This window comes from Carassius auratus, unplaced genomic scaffold (genome assembly GCF_003368295.1).
Source record: "Carassius auratus strain Wakin unplaced genomic scaffold, ASM336829v1 scaf_tig00014591, whole genome shotgun sequence".
In the NCBI taxonomy this organism is placed as follows: domain Eukaryota; kingdom Metazoa; phylum Chordata; class Actinopteri; order Cypriniformes; family Cyprinidae; genus Carassius; species Carassius auratus.
The window spans coordinates 335968-355724 of NW_020524511.1; the positions used below are offsets into that span (position 1 = coordinate 335968).

At 35.4% G+C, this 19757-nt stretch overlaps 2 long non-coding RNA genes across 2 annotated transcripts in view; both read right to left on the reverse strand.

Annotated features, from left to right (window-relative positions):
* LOC113074422 (uncharacterized) overlaps positions 1 to 1250 on the reverse strand; it is a 35349-nt gene extending 34099 nt beyond the window's left edge. The window contains exon 1 of the long non-coding RNA XR_003280646.1: positions 1173 to 1250. This is a non-coding gene — a long non-coding RNA (uncharacterized LOC113074422). The remainder of the gene's footprint in view (positions 1 to 1172) is intronic.
* A 13696-nt stretch (positions 1251 to 14946) lies between these two features.
* LOC113074418 (uncharacterized) lies at positions 14947 to 16408 on the reverse strand. The gene is made up of 3 exons (XR_003280643.1): positions 16375 to 16408; positions 15652 to 15687; positions 14947 to 15304 (listed from the first exon to the last, which is right to left on the reverse strand). It is a non-coding gene; the product is annotated as an uncharacterized LOC113074418 (long non-coding RNA).
* Positions 16409 to 19757: the final 3349 nt, after the last annotated feature.

A 19757-nucleotide genomic window follows, 5' to 3' on the forward strand; every position in this document is an offset into this window, starting at 1 on the left:
GCTCAGTCTATTCAATGCTACATTTTATTCATTAAGGTCCAAGCAGGGTATAAATGTGATAGTTTTCTAAATCATTGCAATTTTGTTTGCATTGTTTTGTGAAGATTAAATATTTAATTTTCCATTGAACTTACTGACGTACACCTCTGCATGCAGGCACCCAACTGAACAAATTAATTTATAGATTTAAAATCCAGTCCTGAACCTGGAGAACCATGTTCTGCAGAGTTCAGCTCCAACACACTTACTTGGACATTGCTCCTGATCCTGAAGATTTCGCTTAGCTTAGGTGTGTTTATTTGGGGTAGCTAAACTCTGCAGGACACTGGCCATCCAGGAGCAGGACTGAGGGCCCTGACATTAACTCTTTACATTCAGTGCATATGATTTATCAACACCTAGTACATCTTAAAATATAGAGCTCATGAAAAACAAAAAATTCCAGATAGACAAACATTAAATGCATAAAACAGTGTGAATAAACAATATCTTAAAATACATTTTTCGAGGTAGATTGAAAAAGCCAGAATGGGAAGTTTTTAATAGTTGTACAGTTTGAAGTGTTTTTTTTTTTTTATTATTATTACTCCCCTCGTCCCCTGAGGTAACAACACCTATAATGAAGGGGTTTTATATACAGCAGTCAACAGACGACCTTATGAAAAAATAATAAATTATTTTATTAGTTTGTGGATTTGCTTGAGCTAGAAAGAGCTACTGAACATAAATAAAATGTGCAAAAGGATTTTGAAAAAATAAAACACCAAATAGTTATTCTATGACAAGATCAAAGAATCTCTCTCTTGCTTCACCCATGCACAATAATATCGTGTATCGTTGATCTGATATGATTTGGAAAATGACCATATTGCCCAACACTACAACATGTATGGATTTATTTTTTTAATGACCAGCCCAGCAAATAAAGTGAAAATTCCTTAACCCTGTGGGGTCCACGGGTTATGATACGACCCGTGCATCGCTACTGCACATAGTGTTGCCTTGCACTTGTGGGCTAGTGACAGAAACCAAGACATGTGTATGTAAATATATATATTTAATTAATAAAATTAATAACCACAAACTGATGTTTAGGAAAATATTTTGGTGATTTTTGCTATATTTGTTAAAATCATAAAATCATAAGAGCACAGACTATTGTTTTCGTTTACCTTCATCTTCTTCATTTTTCCTCTGCTTTGTTACAGGTATCAGTTCAATCCCATCATAGATGTGTTCAGGAGGCCCACTTAGACTGTCTGCAATTAGGAAAAGACACTTGATTTAACCTGATTTGCTTTGTAAATATCAGTGATAAACATTGACTTCCAATTCCTTTAGAAATAAATTACTGTTCTTGCCATTACTCAGAGGTCACAAGCAAGTCACAAGCAAGTCTTCAAGTCATACCCCAAGTCCTCAAAGAGTTAAAGGTAATTAGATATTTAAGTGTCTAATTAAATTATTATTGTGCATTAGTGATGAACACCTACTGTTCACAATCAACATCACTGAAGAAAAGAAAAACACAAGAACTACATCTGACTTTACCCACAGCCTTGGATGAATTCAACTGAAAACAAAAAGAAAAAGAAAAAAACACACATACAATGCCACCATAATCACACAGCAAAAAAATCTGAGTGAAATTAACTCTGCTGGGAGTACATGTGAGACCACACTCAAGATTGTGAAAGTGTTAAAATAGGAGTGTTAAATTAACACTGAAGTGGAGTTAAAGTTAATTAGATAATTAAGTGATTAATTGAGTGATGATTGACCATTATTGATGATACATGATGTTAACATGCAGAATCAACAAATACGAAAATCACTATTTTAATGGTGTCACCATTATAGTGGTCAGTGTTTGCTTTAGTTGGGCTCTTGACCCCTAAAATGTTAAAGTCAGATTTTAATTGTCAGTTATAACTTAGTTATAAAACTGATGGACAAGCAAAGACTATTGTTGTTTGTGAATTACTGAGTTAAAGTTACATTGTTGATTATTGCAGCACTGTGTTTCTTCAACAACGTATTTCCAGCATTTTAAATACAATCCTGAGGAATTTCGTAAAAGCTGTTTGCTCAAAATCTTTCAAAAGAGTCTTTTAGTTAGACATGCAAACATCAAGAATCAACCTGTGAATCTCAACAATGGTGAAAATCAAAAAAGGGTGTTGCAGTGCATTCTAGGTGCCACCTATCAAAATTCATCCATGACTCCCATGATGCATTGCGGCATGAATAAATTATTAGCAGAATTGTTTCAGTAATTTCCTTTGTTCTTACTATTCTATTTTTGTTTTTTTATATGTTACTTTTAGTAGTTTGTTTTGTAATGTTTAGAGTTGTTCTGTTTTTCTGAATATGCTGTTTGTCACCATTGTTGAGATTCCTACACTAATCTTTGATGTATGTGTGTGCCTAGAACAAGTTTTTTTTTTATTAGCAGAACAACTTTCAAAAAATCATTTTAATTAGCGGGTACTGTACAATCAAAGGGTTGTTGTAATCAATGAGGTCAATCAAATCTGTTTAGGCCTTGATTGTTGATTTTGGTGATTCAGGTAAAATGCCCATGTTAAGATTTTTTTCTTGTCTGTTTGTTAAAATTCAGTTGTAACAGCCAAACCAAATCTCACTTTAAACTTGTAAGGCTCAAGAGCCCAACTAAACCAAACACTGACCACTTTAATGGTGACATAAACATGGTGATTTTCGTCTTTGTTGATTCTGCATGTTAACATCAGGTCTAGTCAATAATGGTCAATCATCACTCAATTAATCACTTAATTATCTAATTAACTTTAACTCTGCTTCAGGGTTAATTTAACACTCCTATTTTAACACTTTCACACTCTTGAGTGTGGTCTCACATGTACTCCCAGCAGAGTTAATTTCACTCTTGATTTTTTGCTGTGCAGATTTACTGAACTCAACAAACAGCTTTACCAGCTTCACTCATTACTAAAAAGACTAACTTTATTTCTGTCAGATCAGAGATCAAAAGATCTTTATAAGTTTATCCCAAGTTTTGTTTTAGGTAGTCTCTTGAACCCTTTACTATTTCAGAGCAATTTGCTTCAAAGCAATTATATTGTTGTTTCACACACTGATAAAAATTGTTGTAAAAAAAAAAAAAAAACTGACAATAAAAATGATTATGTTTTTGAAATTATTATGTTTTGGAAATCAACAAGTCTAATGTAGAACAGGGGCCACACACTTGCACTGAATACCCATGTTACTTTTTTAGCACAATATTTCTTCCATCTAGTTTACTGTGTTTTGGTTAGGAAAATAAAAGATGCAATTTTATGTATTTATTTTAGATACATAAAGGAGCTGTTGGAGGCAGAGGTACACACACCAAAAAAAAATGCATCTTTACACATCCTAACCAAAACACAGTAAACTAGAAGGAACAAATATGATGCTAAAACAGTAACATGGGTGTTGCTCAGTTTATTGATCAGTCTATTCAATGCTACATTCATTCATTAAGGTCCAAGCAGGGTATAAACGTGATAGTTTTCTAAATCATTGTAATTTTGTTTGCTTGTTTTGTGAAGATTAAATAAAATGTTTACAGATTACATTCTCCATTGTACGTACTGATGTACACCTCTGCATGTAGACACCCAACTGTACAAATTAATTTATAGATTTAAAACCCAGTCCTGAACCTGGAGAACCATGTTCTGCAGAGTTCAGCTCCAACATTGCTCTTGACATAGCTTGGCCATTGCTCCTGGTCCTGAAGATCTTGATTAGCTCAGGTGTGTTTATTTGGGGTAGCTAAACTTTACAGGACACTGGCCATCCAGGAGCAGGACTCAGAGTGCATATGATTTATCAACACGTAGTACATCTTAAAATATACAGCTCATGAAAAATAAAAGTTCCAGATGGACAAACATTAAATGCATAAACCAGTGTGAATAAACGGTATCTTAAACAAAATTCGGAGGTAGGTTGAAAAAGACAGAATGGGAAGTTTTAAGTAGTTGTAAAGTTTGAAGTGTGAAGTTTAGTCTTGTGCACAGATATGGCTCATGGCAGTACACATGAAATTCATGTATTTATTTGTTATTTAAACTGATGTAAACAGAAACTTTCCAGACTGGATTTTTTTAAACCTGTCGCTCCTCTAGTGGACATTAAGTGTTAAGGCCTTCATTGCTCAGATAACAAAAGTCACTAGGATTTTTTTGGGAAGGTTAGTCTGACCAATTATACAGCAACGAGTCAGACAAGTCTGAAGATCTGAGCTGAATTTGGTGAAACATTAAAGTTCTAGTCTGTGCCAATTACTCTCATAATAAATAATAATAATGTTCAAGTATATGTTGGCTTTTTCAAGCCCAACAATAAAGACTAAGAAGAGAAACATCAACCAATTTAGTATGTAATAAAATTGTAAGACATGAAAAATAGTTTTTTTATTTTTTTTAATTTGCCCTAAACCCTGTTAATATGTGTGTTCACTGATTCTACCTTCTCTCTTTTCAATCTCACTCTTTTCATGTGAACTGAGTTGGCTACATGTTTAGATTCATACATATAGGCGTGATTTCTAATTTATTTTATAAATGTAACTTTATTAATTTTCACAGTTATAATTATTAATGTCACACACACACACCTACTTAGTGTCTTTTGATTTAAAAGAATGGTAAATGCTACAGACATATTATCATGGAACTGTTCAGTCTATTATTGATTTTTATTTTCCACTTCACTTTTATCCAAGGAGACAGAACTATTTGCACTGTATTTATCAGTGGGACAATATTCATACAATACTATAACCTAGAAATAATTTAAAGGAGTCACTTGCAGGTCGGAGAAGCACGAATTATGTGTCCAGCCACATCTGTTTCAAATATTATGGCAATCAATATCATTAATTAGATGATCAGATTAAAGCAGCATTTTAGCGCTGCCCACAAGTGCTGATGAAATATTGAAGCCATAAACTGATTTCTAATTCTCAAACAAAAAATTAGATATCGAGCCAAAATCTAATTTTCCGTTTGTTAAACTAAACGGAAAAACAAATAAACAAGCCATTTTCCATTTCTTGTTATTGCATTCTAAACAGTAAATATTCAATACCTTCAATACCACGACTTAGGTGCCCTTGAGCAAGGCATCGAACCCCCAACTGCTCCCTGGGCGCCGCAGCATAAATGGCTGCCCACTGCTCCAGGTGTGTGTTCACAGTGTGTGTGTGTTCACTGCTCTGTGTGTGTGCACTTTGGATGGGTTAAATGCAGAGCACAAATTCTGAGTATGGGTCACCATACTTGGCTGAATGTCACGTCACTTTCACTTTCAAATTAAATGATCAAAATGTACACAGACTGTTTAGGAACAGTTCTTGTGTCTGCAAATGTGTGATGGAAAATTAATTAAACCTTTGTTGTTTCTGTAGCACCACAGCAGGACCAAGAAGACAATGATCAAAACTGCAACAGTCAGTCCAGCAGTCACTCCAATTATCATGGGATTGAGACCATCAGATCTTGAGTCTGTGGAAGTTGAGATATATTTTTACATTTAGATTAGTGCTGTAAAGTGTACAGAAGTTAATAGTCCTTAGTCTGACCTCTGACTGAGATCCAGCTCTTGGGTGACTCTCCTCTCGGGTGTTTGCAGTAGTAGAAACCCTGATGTGACTTTGAGACAGTAGTGATGCTCATCTCTGTAGTTTGATTCTGGATGAGTGATCCATCTTTATAGAAATCAGCTCTGAGGTATGATGGGGTTTTAAGTTGATATAAACAGCGTAAAATCAGATTATCTCCTTCAGTCAAAGGGTGAACAGGACTCTCCAGAATCACACCAGCTACAGAAACAGAGCAAACAAATGAAGTTCAATTATATAAACAATATGATGAAGTCTGATAAAACAATATTTTAGTGCCACTTTCCCATTGAGTGTTTTTGTCCATTCATGTTTAATGCACTTCATGCTTTGTTTATAAACTGAAATAAGTAAATGCAGGAACTCAGTACTAGGGCCACTACTCTTCAAGCTTTATATGTTACCCTTGGGAGATCTCATCAGGAAACATGGTGTTAGCTTTCACTGTTACACAGCAAAATCCCCAGTGTTAATTTAACACTCTGAGTGTGGACACATATAAACACTGAAGCAGTGTTAAAAGTAACACTGAAGCAGAGTTGATTATGAATTTTTTCTTTTATTAAAGAGTTTTAGTTTTAGGCACACACAGATAACAAGAATCAGCGTAAGAATCTCAACAACGGTGACAAACAGCATATTCAGATAAACAGATCTACTCTGAACATCACAAAACTAAATTAAAAAAATTCACATAAAAACAGCAAAAATAAAATATATTTAGAATAAAAAGTTAAAAAGACCGTTCAGCTCATAATTTATTCATGCCGCAATGCATGATGGGAGCCATGGATGAGTTTTTATTGGCTACAACATGCTTTATTGATGGTCACCATTGTTGTGATGATCGCGCTGATTCTTGATGTCTGTGTGTCTAAACTAAAGAACTCTTTCTTTATGTAGAGCTAACTTTTAAAAACGTGTCATATTATGGCAAAAATGCTGGATCACTTCATCCACCTAATTTATGTACACAATAAAGAAACCTGAACTCAGGTATTCAGGTCACTCCATGACAATTAGCCCAAACCATAATCAAATCCATAAGAATGCATTGGCTCTGGTCTGTATGATATAACTCAGTTACCACAGCCACACAAAACCTAAAGTTAATAACTGAAGGGTCAAGATCCCAACTAAAGCAAACACTGCCCACTACAATGGTGACACACAAATAGTGATTTTTCTCAGTTGGTGATTCTGCTTGTTAACATCAGGTGTCTTTAATAATGATCAATCATAACTCAATTAACTTCTTAATTATTTCATTACCTTCAACTCTGCTTCAGTGTTACTTTTAACACTGCTTCAGTGTTTATATGAGTCCACACTCATTTTGCTGTGTATGCTGATGATACTCAGCTCTATATTTCTTCACGGCCCGGTGAAACACACCAATTTGAAAAACTAATGGAATGCATAATCTATATAAAAAACTGGATGACGAGTCATTTCTTACTGCTAAATTCTAAAAAAACAGAGGTGTTAATTATAGGACCTAAAAACTCTGCTTGTAATAACCTAGAACGCTGTCTAAGACTTGATGGTTGCTCTGTCAATTCTTCGTCATCAGTTAGGAACCTAGGTGTGCTATTTGATCACAATCTTTCCTTAGAAAGCCACGTTTCTAGCATTTGTAAAACTGCATTTTTCCATCTCAAAAATATATCTAAATTACGGCCTATGCTCTCAATGTCAAATGCAGAAATGTTAATCCATGCATTTATGACCTCAAGGTTAGATTATTGTAATGCTTTATTGGGTGGTTGTTCTGCATGCTTGGTAAACAAACTACAGCTAGTCCAAAATGCAGCAGCAAGAGTTCTTACTAGAACCAGGAAGTATGACCATATTAGCACGGTCCTGTCCACACTGCACTGGCTCCCTATCAAACATTGTATAGATTTTAAAATATTGCTTATTACTTATAAAGCCCTGAATGGTTTAGCACCTTAGTATTTGAATGAGCTCCTTTTACATTATAATCCTCTACATCCGCTACGTTCTCAAAACTCAGGCAATTTGATAATACCTAGAATATCAAAATCAACTGCAGGCGGCAGATCCTTTTCCTATTTGGCGCCTAAACTCTGGAATAACCTACCTAACATTGTTCAGGAGGCAGACACACTCTTGCAGTTTAAATCTAGATTAAAGACCCATCTCTTTAACCTGTCATACACATACCATACTAATATGCTTTTAATATCCAAATCCGTTAAAGGATTTTTAGGCTGCATTAGGTAAACCGGAACCGGGTACACTCCCCATAACACCCCATGTACTTGCTACATCATTAGAAGAATGGCATCTATGCTAATATTTGTCTGTTTCTCTCTTATTCCGAGGTCACCCTAGTCACCAGATCCAGTCTGTATCTAGATCAGAGGGTCACTGCAGTCACCCGGATCTAGTCTGTATCCAGATCAGAGGGTCACTGCAGTCACCCGGATCCATTACGTATCCAGACCAGATGGTGGATCAGCACCTAGAAAGGACCTCTACTGCCCTGAAAGACAGCGGAGACCAGGACAACTAGAGCCCCAGATACAGATCCCCTGTAAAGACCTTGTCTCAGAGGAGCACCAGGACAAGACCACAGGAAACAGATGATTCTTCTGCACAATCTGACTTTGCTGCAGCCTGGAATTGAACTACTGGTTTCGTCTGGTCAGAGGAGAACTGGCCCCCCAACTCAGCCTGGTTTCTCCCAAGGTTTTATTCTGCATTCTGTCACCGATGGAGTTTCGGTTCCTTGCCGCTGTCGCCTCTGGCTTGCTTAGTTGGGGTCACTTCATCTACAGCGATATCGTTGACTTGATTGCAAATAAATGCACAGACACTATTTAACTGAACAGAGATGACATCACTGAATTTAATGATGAACTGCCTTTAACTATCATTTTGCATTATTGAGACACTGTTTTCCAAATTAATGTTGTTCACTGCTTTGACGCAATGTATTTTGTTTAAAGCGCTATTTAAATAAAGGTGATTGATTGATTGATTGACTTCATAAACACACAAAAACAATATCCTGTTAATCTTGAGTACCTATAGAGTAGTACTGCATCCTTCATAACTCCAAAAAGTCTTTAGTTTTATTATATTCATAAGAGAAAGATAGTCTGTACCGATTTTTCCCGGAAAAACAAGAGCGGCTGGAGGCGTGACGTGTGGACGGAGCTAAAGAATCACGAGCGCCAGTAGGCTTTTGTGTTGAGAGCATGTGGAAGCTGTGACATTACCGTGAGGGAAAAACCATCATCCAAAACAAACCATGGCTTACAGTCAGATTCAGCCATTTATTTATGATCCAGAATCAGATCCCGAGGCTGAAACTGAACGAGAGCATCAGCAGCAATGACTCGCTCCGAGCGGGGCTCGAACCCGGGTCTCCGGCATGGGAGGCGGACGCACTAACAAGGAAGCAGAGATATTTTAAGCAGTTTAACTCACCGCCTGCTGTTCCAACACACGATCGTGACCCTTTTTCGTTGGGATTGCATCATCCTTAAGAAATAAACGATAAGCAAATCCGTCGTCAAACTGGGCCTTGTTTGTAAAACAAGCATCTTCGAAATGCAGGGAACAAACACAAACACTTGCACAACTCCGTTGATGCTCTGTAAAAATAAACTCCATCCACTGGTCCCTTAATGCTGTTTTTTTTTTTTTTTGGTAATCTGTGCAGGGTTGTCTTGCCCTGGAAACCAAAAACACACTCCTTTTGTGACATTTCGTGACACTCTCACTCTGATCAGTGAATGTCTGTGCTCTCAGTGCTGTGCTATACGGGAGCGCGCGCTCTTCTGGCAGAAGTGCCTCAGGACCCATATAAGGAAATTCCGCTCCATCTAACGTCACACAGAGCCATACTCAAAAAAAACTTTCAGAAACTTTTGACAAACCAGAAGGAGTATTTTGGGAACAAAAATACTCCTTCAAACGTACAACTTAATTTTTGAAACTTTGTCCATGTTTAGCATGGGAATCCAACTCTTTAACAGTGTAAAAAACTCAGTATGCATGAAATAGCACTTCACCCCCCCTTTAACATGCAGAATCAACAAAGATGAAAATCACTATGTTTATGTCAGCATTATAGTGGTCAGTGTTTGGTTTAGTTGGGCTTTTTTTTAGGCACACATACAGCAAAGATTAGTGTAGGATTCTCAACAACGGTGACAAACAGCCGATTCAGAAAAACAGAACAACTCTAAACATTAGAAAACAAACTCCTAAAAGTAACATAAAACCAAAACAAAAATAGAATAGTAAGAATAAAGGAAATTACTGAAACAATTCTGCTAATAATTTATTTATGCCGCAATGCATCATGGGAGTCATGGATGAATTTTGATAGGTGGCACTCAGAATGCACTGCAACATGCTTTTTGGATTTTCGACATTGTTGAGATTCACAGGTTGATTCTTGATGTATGCATGTCTAACTAAAAGACTCTTTTGAAAGAATTTTGAGCAAACAAGTTTTAAGAAATTCCTCAGATTGTATTTAAAATGCTGGAAATACGTTGTTGAAGAATCACAGGGCTGAATTAATCAACCATGTAACTTTAACTTAGTAATTCAGGAATAACAATAGTCTTTGCTTGTCCATCAGTTTTATAACTTAGTTATAACTGACAATTCAAATCTGACTTTAACATTTTAGGGGTCAAGAGCCCAACTAAAGCAAACACTGACCACTATAATGGTGACACCATTAAAATAGTGATTTTCGTCTTTGTTGATTCTGCATGTTAACATCAGGTCTCGTCAATAATGGTCAATCATCACTCAATTAATCACTTAATTATCTAATGAACTTTAACTCCACTTCAGTGTTAATTTAACACTTCTATTTTAACACTTTCACACTCTTGAGTGTGGTCTCACATGTACTCCCAGCAGAGTTAATTTCACTCATATTTTTTTGCTGTGTAGTAGCACTGTAAGATTACGTTTGTTTGAATGCATTATTGCTAAAGCGATTGCGTGTGAATGTGTTTTATCTGTTTAAATCATGCTTTAACCCAAAAATAATCAGTAAAAGAAACAGACAAACTCATATAGCCTTTAAAATCCCGCTCGACTATTGCAGTCATTATAACCTGAGTAAACCAGAGCTAAATATGTTTAACATGAATTCTTGCTGAATATGCAGTTATATTACGGGCTGTTGGCATAAATTGTACTCGTGATGGAGGCTCCAGTCAGAATCACCGCTCAGCTCATCCTTTGCTCGGCTGCGTGTCTCTTTCAGAATCGCTGGGATGGTTGAGCCACTCTGAACTACTGGAGCCTGAGTGGTGCGTCGGTGGATGTTAAAAAGAAAACCGTTTTTCATTCAAACAAACCGATGTAAATTAAAAATTTGAGTTAATTGATAAAATCGATTTATCACCCAGCCCTACTTGCTTTCATATTATTTAACGGAAAAAAAATGCAGCTGCATTTAAATGCAGGTGTGTAAAATATGTGCAAGATTTGCACTCCACGTGTGATGGTAGATGTGCAGCTTTAATTCTTATTTATTTTATCTTCATTACAAATCTTGTTTGGTTTCATTTCGGATAATTGCATGTAACAAATAATTTTCGTTGTAATGCAAAATGTGAATTAATATCCATATGCAAGTATTTGTGCAAAAATTATTAATTCGCATTAATGACAGGGCGCATTAATATTCAACATTCAACAATCTGTGAATGTTGCATTTCTCTGTCGAAGAGAGCCAGCACTGTAAATTTCATCTTGCAGCAGACAAAAAAAAAACATTTGTTTATTAATAAATAATTAAAATGTCTAATTTTTCAAAATTATTAGGCTACTTCTGCATGTACTTTGTGGCAAACTTAATGCATGTGCTTGAGCTTGGAATATATTAAGATTTGATTATGTAAATTTAATATAAACCTCTGATTAGTTGAATATAACAAATGAATGGCTAGAACTAGAAAAATCTTACGTGGGGACAGACCATTTTTTAGTCTATAGGCCTAACCAAAACAACAGTCCTATATAAACCGGTTCAGCAACTTTGAAAGCCTCATAAGACACTGTCCATATGAAAGAGCAATTCACACCTTTATCTTGACCCCACAACCACACATAACTAACCCCAAAAACCCAACCCCCTCCAGCTGAACAGAATTCGGTCTGTGTTTTGGCTCTGAGGAACGATGTTACTGGGCTGAAACATGCCTGCACTCAGCAGCACTACTCTTTGTATTCTTTATATTCTCACAGCCCATATTATTATTTTCACAAGACCATAATGATAATAACAAATCATCAATTAATAATTAATCATTATTTTACGAAAATCATTGTTATTTGTGATTGTGGATGTTTGAGGAAGGGTTTAAGACCAAGCGGAATCCTTTGTTCCTCTGTTGCATTTTATGAATAATGAAATGTTATGAAAAGTATGCATTTTATTTATTCACATGCAGTATAGTTGTTGGTATTTAACGGTTAAAACCTATTTTAAAACTTGAATTTAAATACTATTAAACTAACTTTAAAATATCAAGGAGTTTATAAATTAAATAGGATAAAATGTCACAGTGCATGTTAAATAGCCTAAATGAACTTGTGTTAATAATATAATTAGAACTAACAATATAATTTGATTTTTTTACATGAACAACTCCTGTATAAAATGGGACAGCAACCTTTATATCAAACATTTTTAAATCGTTCGCAGCTGAGCAACGCGAGAGGGGGATCTGCGCCAGAGCGTGTGAAGTGAATGCGATTCATAATGCTTTATGAAGTCATTTTCAGATGCAATGGAAAAAACTAACAAAAAAATAGCCTAAATTAGTCCCATGCATTCTCTGCTCTGAAGTACTTATAATTACTGTTAACCCAGAGTAACAAATTTTAATGGAATAATCACCTTTTTTCATTTGCTGCATGTTTTCTTTATTTATTTATTTTTAAACACGCAAAAAAATAAATTAAGTTTGTGAGAAAAAAAATATATATATGAGTCATGTATAGGTTTAATTTTAATGTATTAATCACCTATTTTCGTTGCTGCAAGTTTTTTTTTTTTTTTTTTTTTTTTACATATACCTATATATATAATTCATGTATAAATTGCAATTTATTACATTTAGAAATAATAACGGCTGGCCTAATAATGTTATCATGTACATACAGGATATATTTAGTTCCCTTCACTTTACAACAAATCCTTTAAATTTAACAAATATATAATAATAATAATAATAATAATAATAATAATAATAAACAAACAAAAAATAATAATAATTTAAAGCTAAGCATAAAGTTGGGCTTTCTCATTCTCTCACTAAGGAGAAATCAGTTTCCATATTCGTGATGATGCCCATTTGAAGCTTAAGTATTATTCGTGAGGTAAAATAGGCCTTGTTGTTCACGCATGTTTCAGTATCGATGGAAAAAAATCCCATTTCATTTCAAATTCCATCTTAATTATACCGGAGCAGACAGAGCTGCTTTGGCTAGGGGTGTGGCACTACTGAAACACCATCTGAGCTGAGCTACTGAAACACCAATCACAACACACTGAGACAATGTAATGTAAATTATGTGAAAAATAATGCTTTTTTTTCCGAACCACCAAGCATGACTGCATGTTCTAGTACACCCCCCAAAATGAAATCAAGACTTTGTAAAGGAGAATAATAGGACCCCTTTAACCACTCACATCCAACTAAGGTATTGAAGTTAGAAATTCCTGTATCATTACCTAATTCATGTACTTTGTCAATAAGATAAAAGTGTGTTTTGTTCAAAGTTGCTATTATCCACATTGATTTTTTATATTCATTTTTTTTGTGGTAATTACATATGATATTTGGATATTGGTGCACCACTTCTGATATGTAGCCTTCTCACTTCATAAGCACGTGAACAAAGCACAAGGCCCTCTTTTTACCATCTCTTAATTACATGTAGAACAACAATAAAAAAAAATCAAGGACACAAAGGTGTAGAAACCACCTTAGACAGGATTCAAACCCACTAACTTTAGGTTAACAGCCCAGAGTTTTGTGCAGATACAGCAGTTTACAATAATCAGTGGTCAACAATAGCCGCATAAATATTTCTATAATAAATATTTCTGCCTTGTATGTTGATCATAATCCACATTGGATCAAGTTATTTCAAACACTCGCTGCTGACAGAAAGAGAGTTTTGAGCTTGACTTATTTAAAAAAGTGTTTAATGCTGGTGTTATAGCTGTTATCTTTCTGAAATGAACCGCAGTGCAGACTCGCTATTTTTATAAAAGCTCCCGAACAAAAATCATTATTATATTTTGATGATATGCAACGTGGAGCTAAACTCTTGAAAAGAGACAACAGATAAAATGTTACTTAATAAATACACAATTGTGATAGAGAATAAGAAGCTGATGTCTGATTTCTCCAAGCTGACGTCTGATTTCTCCAAGCGGTCATATTTACCATGTTTAATATCATGTATACTATGATTATAATCCACATCGGATCAAGTTATTTCAAACACTTGCTGATAACTAAGAGTGAGTTTTGAGCTCAACTTATTTTAAAAAGTCTTTAATGCTGGTGTTAAAGCTGTTATCTTTTTTAAATGATCCGCGCTGACGCTCTCGAGACACGGAGAAACTCTGCCTTTGTTCAACCCCTCCTCAGCCCCAGCTGGCCCGCTTTGGCCTAAGGTTTTCGTCGGGCCAAAAAACCCTGGCCGTTGGCCCCGAGGAAGCCCCGGCGAGGCACGATCAAGCCCCGGAAGTGACAGTGGAAACGCGACTGGCCCTGGCACGCACTAGCACGCCCGGTCTTAGCTCGATAGTGGAAACACGGCTATTGAAAAAAAAATTCTTATTTCTGTCCACTATGTGGAGCTGTTACCAAATACCAGACCATGCCTACAAAGCTTAATTAAACAGACATGTTGCAGAGAAATATCACAACTATTTTCATAGGGTGTCATTTGGTAACAGTTGAACGATCAACAAAAATTAAACCTTGTTTGACAATTATATGAACCAATTTCATTAAAAAGGAAAGAAAGAAAGAAAGAAAGAAAGAAAGAAAGAAAGAAAGAAAGAAAGAAAGAAGGAAAGAGAAAAGAAATGACAATATATTTTACAATGACTGATTATCAAGACTTCAAAAACTGAAATCGTCTTAATTTTGAGAAGAATCCTGTTTTTAGCCAAAAAAAAAAATTAAATGATATCATGGCCAACACAAGTCTGGTCATCAGCCCCTAGAAATCTGATAATTTTTTAACCTTTTAAGAAACACTTAAGAAAACTGCTATGGGAGCTGACATTGAGAAATCCCTCATTAATAACATGTTAAAAGTGTGTTTGTGTGAATATGAAAAGATGATCACCCTCACCTGATACTGTCAGTGTAACTGTATCACTGCGATTAGAGCCGTTTGATCCAATGAATCCATCACAGGAGTATTTACCTGCATCAGACTCAGTAACAGACCTGAATGTGTGTTCCTTTTGATCACTGAAAACTCTGTCTAAACCTTCTTTATACCAGAAGTAGTCCCAGCTATTGACTCCACCATATATGTCACATCTGAGAGTGACTGTCTCTCCTCTGAATACATGTTGATCAGGCGTAATGGTCACTGTGGGTTTTGGTCTTCCTGTACAATGACATTTCACAATAAAAATAATGTTAGCTGTTTTTATTGTATATACAGTTTATTGCAAAACACACATGCTACAGTATATTAAGACTGTGCTCTGTATAGCTGTTACAGTCACTTAATGTCTTTATGAAACATTTTCACTAATTTCTCAGAGCAGTTCACTAAGTGAAGAAATATATAGTATTTGCTGTGTATCGTCACTGCTATTGGTTCACTGTTATTTCTTCCTCTAGTCAAAACAAAATGAGTATTTATAATAATTTATATTAACACTCTTGTTACGGCTAGTTTGTAAAAGTGTAGAATCACTCATTTGTGACTATGTGAGGAAATTTATTCACCTTCAGTTTGTCCAGAGTGGATATTTGAAATCAGCACTAAAAACACAAAAAAATAAAATGTCAGTATTGAGCTGATACTGTGTAAATTGCATTAGCCACATGAAGGTATATTCTTGTAAAAGATAAGATAAGATAAGATAAACTTTATTGTCCTGAAGGAAATTTGTTTTAGACACACAGTATAGCTGCTGCTTAACACAATAACATGCTACATACATATAATACAAAAAGAGCCCATCACTGCCCTGCTCACAATATACGTTATACGCAATATACAGACTAAATTGCACATGGTTTGATATTTTACAGATTTCATCATCATAGCAGAGAAACATGTTTAGAGAACTGACAGTCTGATCACAAGCAGAGGAATAAAGAAACTCTCAATAACTTTGCAATAGGGAATATCTAATTTACACATTACACTAAGCATCTGCGCATAACAAACGAACAGAGCTGATTCAACAAACATTATTATAAGGCACACACAAAAAAACAAACAGACTGATCAGAACACAATAAAGTGCATTTCTCCTTCACCAACTGCACTAACTATAGACCTGCTACCTATTTTTTCTCATATATCATGGACTACTGCTGGATTTGAAATGTGAGCAGCATGAAAAAAAAAAAAATTCCAGGTACCCTAAATCACTTGATCCTATTCATAATATAAGAGTAATTAAAATTCACTGAAACACATCCAGAGAAAGCAATACTCACAGAGCACAAGAGGAAGTTGACTAAGCCCCATACTGACCAAATAATGACAGACAGTTAAAATAACACAGACTGTGTTAAAACCTCAGGACTTCCTGATACCTAGAGTCAGGTCCTACATGACACATTATAGAGATAAAATGTACATCATGTGTTAGAGAAAAAGTTTCAGAAAGATTCAAACTAGTTTTTTTTTTCCATGATTCAGTATCAACGTAATTTGAAGTTTATTAGGGTAATCCAAAGCTGTGGATTTGAAAAAAAAATGGCACATCGCATGACTCTTGTGTTTGAATTTACATTGCCTTGTTTGTGTGTTTATACACTTATTTGGGATTCAGTAGAATAAATCTTAGAGACCCCAAACAGGTCACCCAAAATATTTTGCTAACACTTTTATATTTTATATTATTCATCAATATGTGAATTCGTTAACCAGACCACGCATGAGACAAGTTGGCACAGATTTTTTTCAAACCATCCTCTACTATGCTCCACAATGTTTTGATAGATTTGGTGGAGAAACCAAGTCTGACCAACAAATATTGCTAATGTGTTAGCACAATTTCATGAAAGCTTCAAACAATTCAGAAAGCCTTTATTTCCCATCACTACCAAAGGGAAGAAGATAGGCCATAAAACTGAGACAAGCAACACACGGTGACCAGAAAAACAGACTCAGAGAAGCAGTGTAACATAGCTGCTGATCCAACAAAGTAAAATTAGTTTAACCCAAGCTAATGAATCAATCAATCAATCAATCACCTTTATTTATATAGTGCTTTAAACAAAATACATTGCGTCAAAGCACTGAACAACATTCATTTGGAAAACAGTGTCTCAATAATGCAAAAGAGAATAAGAATAAGAATAAGAATTCACATTTGATCAGATGCAACTACACTCACAGTTTAAGAGATACATTATTCGAATGCTTGGCGAAAGAGATGCGTTTTTTAAATCTAGATTTAAACAGAGAGAGTGTGTCTGAACCCCGAACATTATCAGGAAGGCTATTCCAGAGTTTGGGAGCCAAATGTGAGAAAGCTCTAGCTCCTTTAGTGGACTTTGCTATCCTAGGAACTACCAAAAGTCCAGCGTTTTGTGACCATAGGGTGCGTGATGGGTTGTAGTGTGGTAGAAAGCTAGTTAGGTACGCAGGAGCTAAACCATTTAGGACCTTATAGGTAAGTAATGATAATTTGTAACTTATACGTAACTTAATAGGTAGCCAGTGCAGAGACTGTAAAATTGGGGTAATATGATCATATTTTCTTGACGTCGTAAGGACTCTAGCTGCTGCATTTTGGACTACCTGTAGCTTGTTTATTGAAGAAGCAGGACAACCACCTAGAAGTGCATTACAATGGTCCAGTCTAGAGGTCATAAATGCATGAACTAGCTTTTCTGCATCTGAAACAGATAACATGTTTCGTAGCTTGGCAATTTTTCTAAGATGGAAGAATTCAGTTTTTATAACATGGGAAATATGATTTTCAAAAGACAAATTGCTGTCTAATATAACACCCAGATTTCTGACTGTAGAGGAAGTAACAGTACATCCGTCTAGTTGCAGATTGTAATCTACAAGATTCTGTGTAGTGTTTTTTGGTCCAATAATTAATATCTCTGTCTTATTTGTCATCCAATCTTTTACATTTTTATCACACTCTGTTAGCTTAGGTAATTAAGAAGTTTCATCTGGTCTCGTTGAGATATATAGCTGAGTATCATCAGCATAACAGTGGAAACTAATCCTGTATTTTCTAATAATATTACCAAGGGGCAACATGTACTTTGAAAATAGAAGGGGACCTAGGACGGATCCTTGTGGCACTCCATATTTTACTGATGATAAATGAGATGACACCCCATTTAAGTAAACAAAATGGTAGCGATCGGACAGGTAAGATCTAAACCATCTTAGGGCCTGCCCTTGAATACCTGTATAGTTTTGTAATCTATCTATGAGTATGTCATGATCTATGATGTCGAACGCAGCACTAAGATTAATTAAGACTAGAAATGAGATGCAGCCTTCATCTGACTCAAGAAGCAGGTCATTTGTAATTTTAACAAGTGCAGTTCCTGTGCTATGGTGGGGCCTGAAACCTGACTGAAATTCTTCATACAGATCATTTTTATGCAGGAAGGTGCTCAATTGAGCAGACACAACTTTTTCAAAAATTTTAGACATAAATGTACACTGTTAAAAATCGCTGTAAAAAAATGGCCAAATTTCGACAGTAACATACTGTTTTTCATTAAAACAGTGCATTCTGGGTAATATTCAGCATTTTCGAGAAGGTAGCCTGCTGCTATATATCGCAAATTAAAAACCTTCAAAGTCGATTCTCAGCGGCTGTGTCTCAAATCACACCCTACACCCTCATTCACTATTCCCTACATGAGTTTACTAATATAGTCCACCTGACAGAGAGAATGAAAACTAATGAGTGAATTCAGACACTGATCAACAGCTGCTGTTAACGAGTAGAATCACTGAAGAAAAAAAAACAAGACAAACACATGAAATACAACTGTCTTCAGGCACAGCCTTAGATGAAATCAACTGAAGATTTAAACAATCAACAAACAGCTTTACCAACTTCACTCATTATTAACCAGACTGACTTTATTTCTATCAGATCAGGGATCAAAAGATCTTATTGAGAATTACAGAGATTTAGATGATAATGCTACTGTTTCGTTTGATGTCACCATTGTGGAGATCAGTGTTTGCTTTTGTTGGGCTCCTGACCCTTGACATTTGTGCTTTAAATTTTGTTTCATTGCTGTATTTGTATCTTTAGCACTATTAATCTTGATATAATCAAGTGATTATGGCTGTTTCTGTCAGGCATTAACTACTAGACTGACTTAAAGTGCTGCTATAGCACTCAAATATTAAATTGGTTTTAAAATATGTGAGTGAATAACACAATTTTTTTTTCTTCAGTTTTATAAGATTGTACAGTAATGTGATAACCAGAACATATGGATTTAATGACAGTTTGAGTTTTAAACATTTTGGGAAGCAGTGTCCACAACCCTCAAAGAGAGACATCAATAATCAGCATATGAATCTGAACAATGGTGATAATCAAAAGGTTCATGATGCAATGCATGCTGGGTACCAGCACAGGATGAACTCATCCATGACTCCCAGCATGCATTGTGGCATGAATAAATTATGCCCCTGAATTGTTCAGTTATTTTCTTGAATTCTCATGTGCTTATAATTTTGCTTTTGTCTTAAGTTTTAGTAGCGTCATCTGTGAAGTTCAGAACTTATCTGTTTATTTATTTTGTGGATTGTCACCATTGTTGTGATTCATACGCTGATTCTTGATGTTTCTGTCTAAATTTCAGCAAAGGTTTTTTTT